General features: G+C 31.0%; 1 long non-coding RNA gene across 3 annotated transcripts in view; it reads right to left on the bottom strand.

Annotated features, from left to right (window-relative positions):
- LOC148758340 (uncharacterized) overlaps window positions 1-12,660 on the bottom strand; it is a 238,736-nt gene that overhangs the window by 107,074 nt on the left and 119,002 nt on the right. The window lies entirely within an intron of this gene.

Genomic DNA, 12,660 nt, shown 5'->3' on the forward strand with positions numbered 1-12,660 from the left:
CAGTATTTGTTTTTGAGCTTTCTGATTATTGACATTTCAAAAAATAATTTTTCAAAATAAGTTGGCTTGAATTTTTCTGCATACAGTAAATAGTACTGGTTATTAAACTTAAAGCCAAATTGAAATCACTAATATTGTCTTTAAACAATATTGTTTAGGTAGTGTTTTATGGGTTGGGAAAGTAAAACATTATCTGAGTTCAAACTATATTTTAATGTATGTTCTTGTCAAGACAATTACATTCTTTACTTCCTGAAAGTGAGGGTGAGGGAGAGGAGAGAGAGAGAGTTTATCTCCTAGGAGTCCTCCCTTATTCATGGTTTTGTCTTCCACAGTTTCAGTTACCCATGGTTAACCATGGTCCAAAAGTATTCAATAAAAAATCTAGAAATGAACAAGTCATAACTTTTAAATTGTACGCTATTCTGAGTAGCATGATAAAATCTCACACTGTCCCACTCTATCCTGCTCAGGTAAATCATCCTTTGGAACAGTGTATCCATGACCTATATGCTGCCACCCATTCGCCATTTAGTAGCCTCTCGGTTGTCATATCAACTTTTCTGCATATAGTTATTGATTATTAAAATTAAAGCCAAATTGAAATCACAAATATTCTCTTTAAATAAGACTGCAGTATCACTGTTTTTGTATTCAAGGAACACTTACTTTACTTAAAAATGACCTGAGAGCACAAGTGAGTGATGCCGACAATTCAGATATGGCAAAGAGAAGTCATAAAGTGCTTCCTTTAAGTGAAAATTCCTGACTTAAAAAGAAAAAGGAAAAAATAAATAAATAAATAAATAAATATATATATATATATATATATATATATATATATATATATATATGTATGTTTGGTGAGTCTGCTAAGATCTACAGTGAGAACAAATCTTCTATCCATGAAATTGTGAAGAAGGAAACAGACATTTGTTCTAGTTTTTACCTTGCATCTCAAATGACAAAAGTTATGGCCACAGTGTGATACATACCTAATTTCCCTGAAAATAAGACCTAGCCAGACTATCACCTCTAATGCGACTTTTGGAGTAAAAATTAATATAACACCCAGAATTATATTATGTTATATTATATTATATTATATTAAGACCCAGTCTTATATTAAAATAAGACTGAATCTTATATTAATTTTTGCTTCAAAAGACGCATTATAGCTGATGGTCCAGCTAGGTCTCATTTTTGGGGAAATAACAGTAGTTAAAATTGAAAAGACATTAAATTTGAGGGTGGAAGACATGAACAAAAAATGTATTCCAATTGATGGCAACGTGTCATGACAAAAAGCATTGAGGCTATATGGAGACTTCAGCAAGGGAACCCTGCAACAAGTGTCACCAAGCCATTTACTGAAAGGGATGGTTACACAGATTCAAGAATAATTTTTGGATTTTTTTCATCTCACATCACGGCAAAAAGGGTGAGTATAATAAGATACTGTGTGTGTGTGTGTGTGTGTGTGTGTGTGTGTGTGTGTGAGAGAGAGAGAGAGAGAGAGAGAGAGAGAGAGAGAGAGAGAGAGATTATTAATATATAGAAAAAGATATATATCCACTGGGGGTCTTTGAACATATTTTCACCAAATAAAGGGGGACTACTGTACAGATCATCCTACAAATAATCTACTAAATCTACTAATCTACTACTAATCCTACTAATCTACTAATAATCTACTAAATAATATCATGCTGTTTACTGCTTTAAAGGTTTATAATCTTTAAACCTTTGGTTTATAACCACTTTGCTTCTTTTTCAGAAATTTTCAAGAATTCTTCAACTCAGTCACTACCCTTATTATTTTAGGTCAGTTTTAAAACAAATGATCTTTTTTTTTTTTTTTTTTTTTTTTTTTTTTTTTTTTTAACAAATGCATTAGCTGCAAGTGTTTTCACAATGATGAGCAGCTTTTTAGGCTATTTGATACAGAAACTTAACGAAGGAAGTGAAAAACACATTCGCACTAAATCAGGCAAACTAAGTGAATTTTGATTTGTCAGACATGGTTGATTTTCTAGATTGTAACAATTATTATGATGGCTGCTCTAAGTAGAACTGTGAAACTATAAAGATCTCATATATACTTTAGATACTTTGGCTCCATCAAGATTTTTTTTGTTTGTTTGTTTGTTTTTGTTGTTTTTTTATGTAAGAAGTTTCATATAGATGCTGTACAACAGTATGTATATATTTTTGCTGTGAGGTATTCATTTACATTGAACAACTAAACTGGATAGGAAGCAATCAGCAAGATATAGCTAGAAATAGGTCTATTTTCATTATGTGTTGGAAAGGGCCAGGACACATGACATTTGTCCAGCCTGGTGAGGAAGGACTTCCTTAAGGAAAAATATAAATAAATAAAACATACATTGTTGAGCTGTTGTCTTGCTGAGAACACAAGATATAGGGAAATTTGATAGAGTACTTAATTTATGTTGTATACACTTCCCACTATGGCACATGATGACAAATGAATTGAAGATAAGCCCTTAAGTAGTGCCTCTTAAGGCAGGTTGTGTTTTTTTTTCTATAATAATTTCAACTTAATGTTCTCTTAGGGTTGACCAAATTACATTTTTATGAGTAAACAGAGGGAAAAAAACAGTGGGCTAAGAAAAAAATAATAAAAAAGAAAAAGAGCATTAAAAAAAGATGCATAGAGATTTAAATCTATTTTTGATTAAAGTGAAATATGAAAATTAGATTATGAGGTTTATTTGACATAGGTTGCTGACCTCTTCCTGAGCATTTCTGAATAACAAGATAGATTGTTCTCAATGTTCTCCAGTAAGGAACGACTGGGAGAACTCTGGAAACATTTCATTTCATCATGATAAGAAGCCCACAAAATCTTTTACCCTAAAAATGTGATTAGAAAAGCTAATTTATCACTTTTAGACTGTAATTTTAAAACAACCACTTGATCGAATATTTGATTTGATTTATAGAGTCATTACTGCAATTAAAGTGAGAAGAAACTATCAATACTCATTTTTCGTTTTTTTAGGTGACTACATATCCTTTGCTCATTCAAGATGTGTTTCCTTAAAATGGTAATGCTAATTGTGCATGATTATGTTTCATCCAATTCCAGTTTCACGTTTTAATTTATATGGTGGACTCATAGAGACTATAAGTATTACATTACGTAACTTAATAGAAAATTAATTTTCTGTTTTAAGATTTAAAACAAAGAAAATTCAAGTTGGTAACAGAGATAATTCTTCTCTGGAAACTATCCCAGTACTGGTTAAATACCAAATAACAATTTGAGAGTGACATTCTATTGAAATATTTTATCGATTAAAGAGCATTATTTGTATTAATGAACATTAGAAACATTGCTAAAACTGGTAAATGAATCGCAACTTTTTTTAACTGAGTCTTTCTGGTGGTGGTAGCAGTGGGAAGTGAAACAATATTTAGCTATAAAGAAATCAAAACTATAGTTTTTCCTACTTTGGTAACATACTTATAATACAATGATCTATACTTGTAATAATTGATATTACTTTGCTTCCTAAATATGATTAGCAAAATGTGAAATGTTTTCATGGCTCTTTATTAAACTTTCAAAATTTCTCTCTATTCCAATAAACATTTCACAGCAACAATATTAGATTGGGGAAGAACACAGCTACTGTAATTTCTTTATGAAAACTAATTGTTTTCTTCTTTCTTATAATTTGTATGTGAAGATATTATTTGGCTTTTATTTTTCCGGTTTTTCACTTTCCTTCCAATAAACATAAAATATTTTTTGTGATTGTATTTAATGTTCATATCTGACAATTACTGGTCATTTTAGATTTTGTTTCATCTGACTTTTGAAAATATTTTTAACTTCATATTTAATTTATTTGTCTGAGTTTCATTATTTTAGAAATAAGTACTTTATAATTTTATTTTCATAAAAAATGTTTATTGTGAAATATTTTACTCACAAATGACAGAGCATGAAATGAAATGTATGCTCAATAGATTTTCACAAAGTGAACAGGTTTCAATCACCACAAAGATCAATAAATAAAATATTGTATATCTTTCTGTAGGTTATAGGTTTACCAATGTAATATATACATTCCTAAACACTATGGTTCACTTTTGTATGTTTTTGTACTTTATATGCATGATACCTCACAATATATATTATTTTGTACTTGGCTTCTTTCACTCAACAATTTTAAAATATCCATGTGATTTAATGTAATCATAATTCGTTTACTTGTATCACTCCATTGTATTTGTTATATGAATATGCTATACTACAAATTCTTTACCGAGAATGCCATTAATGGACAATGAAATTGTTCCCAGTATTTGATTTCTATGAATAATGATGCATTAAACATTCTTGTCTTTGGATACAGTATATGAATTTTTGCTATATATACTTGGAAGTAAATTTGCTGGCTCATAAAAAACGCCTATGTTCAACTCAATAAATAAGACCAAAAGAGTTTTATACAGTGTATGTGCCAATTTCTAACAATAAGATAGAACAGTTACGTTTGTGCTACATTATTTGCCAATATCTGATATTGCTTGTCTATTACTTTAGTCATTCAGGTAGCTATGTTGTCACATTTTATTGTAGCCTTTTAGGGTTTTCCCTGATAACTAATGGTGTTGAAGATCTTTCAATGTTTATTGTCCATATTGATATTCTCCTTTGTGAAGTGCCATTTTTCTATCGATTAATCTCTTTTACTTAATTAACATGCAGGTGATCTTTATGTAGTCTCAGTAGAAGTCCTTCATTGGATATATGTTTTGAAAATATCTTCACTCTATCTGCCATTTGCCTTTTCATTATTTTAATAGTGTTTATTGTGAACAAAAATTCTTAATTTTAATGAAAAGTAATTTATAATGATTACCTTTAAATTAGTGTTTTTGGTGCCATGTTTTGAAAAATTTTCCCTACATAAACTTGTAAAGATTTTCTCTTATATAATCTTCATGAGGTATATTGTTCCTTCTTTCACTGTATCTTTAACAATCTCATTAGAATCAAATGTTTTATGATATGAAAAGATCATGTTTAATATTTTCCATACGAATGTTCAAATATTTTCAGCAATCTATATTGTAAATACCATCATTTCTCCACTAATCTGCAATATCAACTTTGTCATAAATCATTGGTGCTTACACCTTCGGTTTATTTTCAGTTTCTTTTCTAGTTCCATGACCTATTTTTTTAAATCTTGTACTGTCTTAATGATTGCATTTTTGAACAAAATTCTTGGTATCAAGTAGAGAACAAGACCTCTTACCTGGTTCTTGTTCTAAAGCAAGTTGGTGTGCTTGATAATTTTAACTTTTATATAAACTTTAAATGTACTTCTTGAGTTCAAAAATTGTTTGATGACAATATTGCATTTTCAAATCCAAAAATATGGTATATTCTGCCACGTATATGGATCTTCCTTTATTTATCTCAAAAATTTATATTTTATCTACATATTTATATTACATTTATTATTTTCCATATGTATGATATATTTGTATATTATTTCAAATGGTTTTTTAATGTAATTTTCTGTTGCTAGCAGAGAAATGTAATTAACATTTTTATACTGAACTTGTAATCAGCAATTAAGATAAATACACTCAAATTAAATAATTTACCTGTTAATAATTTTTGGATTTTATGTAAAAATAATAGTGTCATATAAAAATGATGAAATTCCATTTTTCCTTTTTAATTATTTTACCATTTGTTTTTTTGTGTGTGTGTGTGTGCCTTTTACACTGGGTAATACCCTCAGTATAAATTTGCATGTAAGTGATAGCAGCAGACATTACTGCCTTTACTTAATCTCAGAGGAAAGATTTTAATAATTTACCACTAAATATGTTAATGATATAGCCTTTAAAAATCCTAGATCAAAGTAGCTATCTTAACTAGTTTAATAAGAGACTTACATAAATGATGTTGACTTTAATAAAATATTTTGTGCTGCATCTGTTAAGATGTATATAATTTTCTCCTTTATTCAGTTAATATGGATAATTACATTTATCAATTTTGAATTTTAAACCAATTCTGCATTTCTACAACATATATCACTAGATGTTAAACTATAATTAGTTTCATTTCACATATGTAAAAAATAAAGTTCAATGATATAAAATGATTTCCTAGTCAGTGGCTGAGGAATGGCACAAAAAATAAATTTGTTTCTTAATCCTATATTTATTTTATTATTAGTTATTACAGAGAAATGAGAACGATCTTTAAATCAGAACTGCATTCAAGTATCAGATGTATATTTGATAACTGTATAATTTGGGCATATTATTTAATGACTCTCTGCCTAATTTTTTTCTTTAAAATGGAGATTGTGGTTGGTATTAAAGGTAAATATTTGAAAAGGACAAAATATAACGCATAAGAACAATAGTTCTTTAAAAAGTCTTCATTATAAATTATGATGGTTTTCACTTTAAATGTAAATACATGGTTTTTAATAACCTAGGAAAACAAGTAAAGTGTATTTCTTATAAGTATAGATGCTCTTCCATGAATTTATGACATTCTTTTGTTTTCCTATTTTGTGCACAGATTTTTCTTGTATTGTGTTCTTCCACTCCCTTATCCAGGCACCATATATTGTATTATAAGGCACTATGTCCAAAAAGTGTTTTATACCTTTTTACAGAGAGCCTGTAACAATTGCATTATGAATTTCATATCAAACAATTCAAAGCAACTATTTTTCAATGACATGAAAACTCAGAAATACTGTGTAACAGTCACGAGAGCTGAAACAAATAAAGTGGGGATAGGGAATAAGTCAAGCTCACTGATCACATGACTGAATGTTGCTATGGTAGGTAGCAATACTACCCAAATTAATCTATAGATTCAATGCAATCCCTATCAAATTTTAGATACGTATTTTAGGCATCTAAATTAACAAGCTATAAATTAACAAGCTAATTATAGAATTCATTCAAATACAAAGCTACAGTAATCAAGACAGAGAGGTACTAGCATAAGAATAGACATATAGATCAATGTAGTAAAACTCAAAGTACAGAAATAAACATTTACATCTACAGTCAAATGAATTTTGACAAAAGTGTCAAGATAATTCAATTGGGGGGTGGAGAATAGTCTTTTAAAGCCATAGTACTAGGACAACTGGACATGCACATATACCTGAGTGAATTTAGATCCTATCTCACACCATAAAAACAACAACAACTCAAAATGGGTCAGAGATTTAACATAAAAGTTAAAACTACAAAAATCTTAGAAGAAAATATTGGAATAAATCATTATGACCTCAGATTAGGCAACAGTTTCTTAGAAATGAGAACATAGTAGCAAAAGAATAGATAAACTGATTTCTATCAAAACAAACAAACAATCAAACAAACTCTTTTGTGCTTCAAATACCATTAACAAAGTAAAAAACAATCTACAGTATGGGAGAAAACATTAGCAATCATATATCTGATATAGGACTTATATCCAGAATATATAAAGAACACTTACAACTTAATAATTAAGTATAAATAGCCAAGTTTTAAAGTGGGCAAGGGATTTAAATAGATGTCTCTCCAGAGCAGATATGCAAATAGCCAATGAGCACAAGAAACAATGCTCGAATCATTATCCATTAAGAACTTGCAAATCTAAAAATTTGTTAAAAGGATACATCTCATGTTAAACATTCATATAATACACACACACACACACACACATACACACATACACATACACACACACAAACACACACACATAAAGAGCACCAAGATACTTTTGGAGGTGACGTATATGTGTATTTTCTTGATTATGGTGATAGTATCATGCATGTATGCATACGTCCAAACTGATCAAATTGTATACATTAAATATGTGTTTATTTATTTTTTTATCTTAGTTATATATCTCAATAAGGTTGTTAGAAATTGCAGATTAAAATTAAATGAAATACCATTTTGCACCCATGAGTATGGCAAAATAAAAAAGATGGAAAGTAAGTGTTCACAGATGGGGGATAAGTTAGAACTCTCATACATTACTGGTGGGATTGTGAAATGGAGCAAGCAGCCATTTTGGAAAATTGTTGGGAATTTTTCAAAATATATAACAGAGTTATATTACACAGCAATTCCACCCCTAGGTATTCAAAGAGTTGAAAATATATGTCTGCACAAAAACTTCTACACAAATGTTCATGGTAATATTATGTATAGTAGCCAAAAAGTGGAAACATCTCAAATATCCATCAACTGATCATTGGATAAACAAAATGTGATATATTTGTAAATAGGAATATAATTCCATTACAAAAATCAATGAAGTACTGATACGTGCCACAATACAGATGGGCCTTAAAACATTATAAGTTTAAGAAACCAGACACAAAAAACCACGTATGTATTTTGTGATTTAATTTACATAAAATGTCTGTAATAGGCAAATCCATCAAGATTGAAATTAAATTAGTAATTGCCAGGGCTTAGGGGAGGAAGAAATGGGAAATAACTTCTCATGGGATGTGGTTCTTTTTGGGGTAATCGAAATGTTCCAACCTGTGATGAGGATGATAGTTTTACAACTCTGATAATAAAACCAATTGTGTACACTTTAAAAGACTGAATTTTATGGTATGTAAGTTCTGTATCAATAAGGCTATTTGTTTTTCAAAGCAAGTACAGTGGGGTTAAGAAAATGTGGGCTTTCCAATTACACAGATTTATTTCATACCCCAGATCCCACATTAGCCAAGTTTATTGATATATTTGACCTTCAGTTTATTTATAAAATGGTACAATATATATAGCAGAAGTTGAAGTTTAAATGAACTCCGCAGTTTTTCTCAAACTTTCTTGATCCAAAGACCGACCTCTGGCAATTACCAAATTACAGATTTCTAAACATCTTCTCCTAGAGTCTGAGTCAATAGGTCTTAGGTAAGGATCACAATTTTGTTTAAACGTACACCTTAGGGAATTCATATGGTTAGATAAAGCTTAGGGAAATAATGATAGCCTAGAGCCTTGCTATATGGGTGCTCAATAAATACGACTTTTTTTCTAGCTTCTCCTATGACAGTATCCCTTTAAGAACATGTGTGTGGGTATGTATTTTTTTATAATTTTATTGAATGTATTTAGGTGACATTAGTTAATAAAATTATATAGGTTTCACATGTACAATTCTATAACACATCATCTGTAGATTGCATTGTGTGCTTACCACCCAAAATCAAATGTCCTTCCGTCACCATGTATTTGATCCCCTTTACCTTTTTCTATGTCCCTCATTCCCCTTTCCCTTTGGTTACCACCATACTGTTGTCTGTGTCAAAGAGTTTTTGTTTGCTTGTGTGTGTATTTTTAATGTATATGATTATATTGGGCTATACATACTCATACGCATCAGAGTTTCCATTTCAAAATTTCTACAAAAGGTATACCTTAGCTGCTTAAGAAATTTCAAGCTTTAAGGATATATGCAACTCTAGCTAATATTGTTTTTTTTAGATCCAGGAAATGAAATCTAAGGCAGATCAACATTAAAATGCAACCATCTCTTACCACTGAGACATTTTACCTTTTAAAGAAAGGAAACAACTCTGTAGTAGGTTTTTAAGCGATCTCAAACTATTCCTTGATAGAAATTTGTCTTTCTTCCCAAAGTACTAAAGGTTGGCAGTCTTTGCATAATAGATGCCAAGTAATTGAATAGCAGGGGTGTTACAGATTTGGTATGAAGGTGTGTGTGGGTAGAGATGTGTGAACAAACCTGGAGAATATCCATATGTACTTTTTCTAACTGTAGTCAAGATAATCAGCATCACACTGTCTCATTAGCACCAAATTTTATGAAATTTATTTCTACGTTATAAAAAGTGTAGAATCAAATATAAATAGAATGGAATAAACATCTGTGATTACTGAAATCAACATATTTCCTCTATTAAATATGCTTTCCCTAAGGAACATCTTCCTACAAAGCAAGGAAATTGTTACAAATTCCCTTTAGGTTTGCATATGAAGAAATAATCTCTGTCTTTCTGAAAGATGCTTGAATGTCTATCAAAAACAGGGTTTGCTTTAAAAAACACAAGTAACAAGTAATGTTTCCAAGTTAGATTTTGGGCAATATTACAGAGAGAAGTATGCACAGTGTTCTTTTTAGAAATTCATTATCATAGTATATCTGCTTTTAATTAACTTTACCAATTAATATAAACAGAAAAGTCTGAATATAATATAGCACTCATTTATTAACATTTAGCATTCATCTGCTCTATGGCTTGCTTAGTTTCAGTCATTTGGCTAAGTATCATACTTTACTTTGCTTGCACTCCCACCTTACAAAAAAATTTGCAGGATTTTGTGATGGCTGTTTAAAAACATTACATTTAGAATCCCATGGAAACCTGTACTTTAGAAACGGTATAGAATGAAGACAAATGAATCACATGGAAAATTATATAATTTTTCTTTCTTTTTTTCAACTGAAAGTATTCTGAAAATTCTAATACTTTTCAATTATTCACAACATCATTTTCCTCCCTGAATTGGCAGAAAAACAGTCTTGATATATGGAAACTCAAAATACATGAGGCCTTCTATCATGTGACTGGCAAATATGCCGCATTCACGTTATTTTGGCTGTGTACGTGGATAGAGCCAAAAGAAGCCACACTGAGTATGGAGCCACACTCGATGAATTCGACAAGATATTGGTTTAAAGATAAATATAGTTATTTCAAATAGAAATTTGCCATCCTACTCACCCTTTAAACGATAGGCATGGTGTTTAAGAATGAAGAACATTATTTAAGATGGGAAGAAAAATTAAGAATTGTCATGTCCAGCACAACACAGGCAGTGAGAGAACGAGAAGGGGCAGTGAAGGGTTAAGAAAGTAAGAAACAGAAATCAAGAAAGTTATGAAACAGGGGCCAGGGGTCTCACAGCTTCAAAGGACTGAGAGCCCCCAATAGGGCCGCATTGTGGCTTTTATTGATGCACACACAAGAAAGCACATTGTTTTCTCCAAAGTGTGTGAATTTCACACATTATACTAAGAAACTGATTTGAACTAATTTCCCTTGCCTGCAAAAAGCTGAACCGTCAATTTCAGGATGTACCTCCCCCGAGAGACACAACCTTTATGCTGAAACTTACTGAAATGGATAGATGGAGAACTGATGTTATTATACCACTGAATCTCTTCCCAAGTAGGTTGTGGGAAGGAATGCAGCCACAAAGGCAGAAGCTCTCCTTAACCGGGGGAAAGTGGGGGTCTATGCCCACCTCTATCAACTCCGTGGATTCTCCTGCTGGTCCCCACTCGACTGTGCCAGGCTTGAGTTGCCCCCCACCCCGCCACCGTAGTGAATTTTACCCGTCATTGGCTAACCAGCCATCCTCCAGGGTCAAACAGGGAGACAGGGTATAAGCACAAAGGTGAAGCTAAATCCCTGAAAGGATTAGTCTCACAGACTCTCCTTTCTTTAGGGGTAGGTATGAGGGGAGAGACAGGTAGGCTGCTATGTGGCAACAAAGAATTATGTGTTTCAACTAAATTTCTTGACAATAAGATAAGTGATTTGTACAAGATCCTATAACAAATCAGTGACAGAAAAGAAAAAATCCAGTCCACTCTTGATTCAATATCACACTTGCTTCTCAATTAAGCATATCTCCTAGGATATCCAAGTCAACACACACCTACAGCAAATCATGTTTTTTATCTGCCTCTGATAGAATTAAACAATTAGTAGTCACCAGAATGTTTATTAAATGACCAATAAGAGAAAATAAATGATAACAAGACATTATCTGAGCCATACACCTATGTAGATTTTCTTCTAAAACTGATGCCACGCAAATAAGATTTCTCTATGCATTAAGGATTCAGTTAATCAAAGTGTCAATATCTAATATGATTTGCTTTTCATAGTGCATTATTTATATTTAAAATCACAGTTATGCATTCTGGAGCATGCAATTTGGTGAATAACCTAGGTACTTAAGGCAGTGATCTGAAGAGCTGCTATGAAAGACTACATGCTGTCATCTTCACGGCTCTTGGTATACCCATCTCATAGCCATTTTGCAATTTCTAATCTGCAAATTATACAGGGAAGTTCCAAGGATGAGAAGAATCTAATCTACCATCAGTTTACTTGCGGAACAACCTAATATTTGGCATTCTAGACATTGGAGCTAATGCATATAAATTCTCATTAGTGCTTTGTTTAAAAATTGTTTATTAGGTAAAGAAAGTTCTATTCTAGGCTTCATTTCTTGTTTTTCTTCTTTTCTTTAATAAATGACTATTGATTTTATTCAATGGTTGATTTTTGGGTTTTATTTGGATAATTTTTCTTTTTTTCATTCATTCACTCAGTTTAAGTTGAAGAATAACTAATTTCTTCTCCAATTCTCATTTGTGTAACCATATGTCAATATTGTAATGTCTTAATCACTCTGCCTTGCAATATATATTGATATTTGGTAAAGTAAGTTTTTCCATCCTATTTTAAAAATATGTTATTCTTGATCTTGCAAATTAACTTCCTTAATTTTTATTTGAGCTAAAAATGTTATCTTGTTTTTTTGTGCATTTCAGTTTATGTATGTACCTCTAAGGACCAA

This window comes from Rhinolophus sinicus, chromosome 4 (genome assembly GCF_057876585.1).
Source record: "Rhinolophus sinicus isolate RSI-liver-muscle chromosome 4, RSI-T2T, whole genome shotgun sequence".
Lineage (NCBI taxonomy): Eukaryota > Metazoa > Chordata > Mammalia > Chiroptera > Rhinolophidae > Rhinolophus > Rhinolophus sinicus.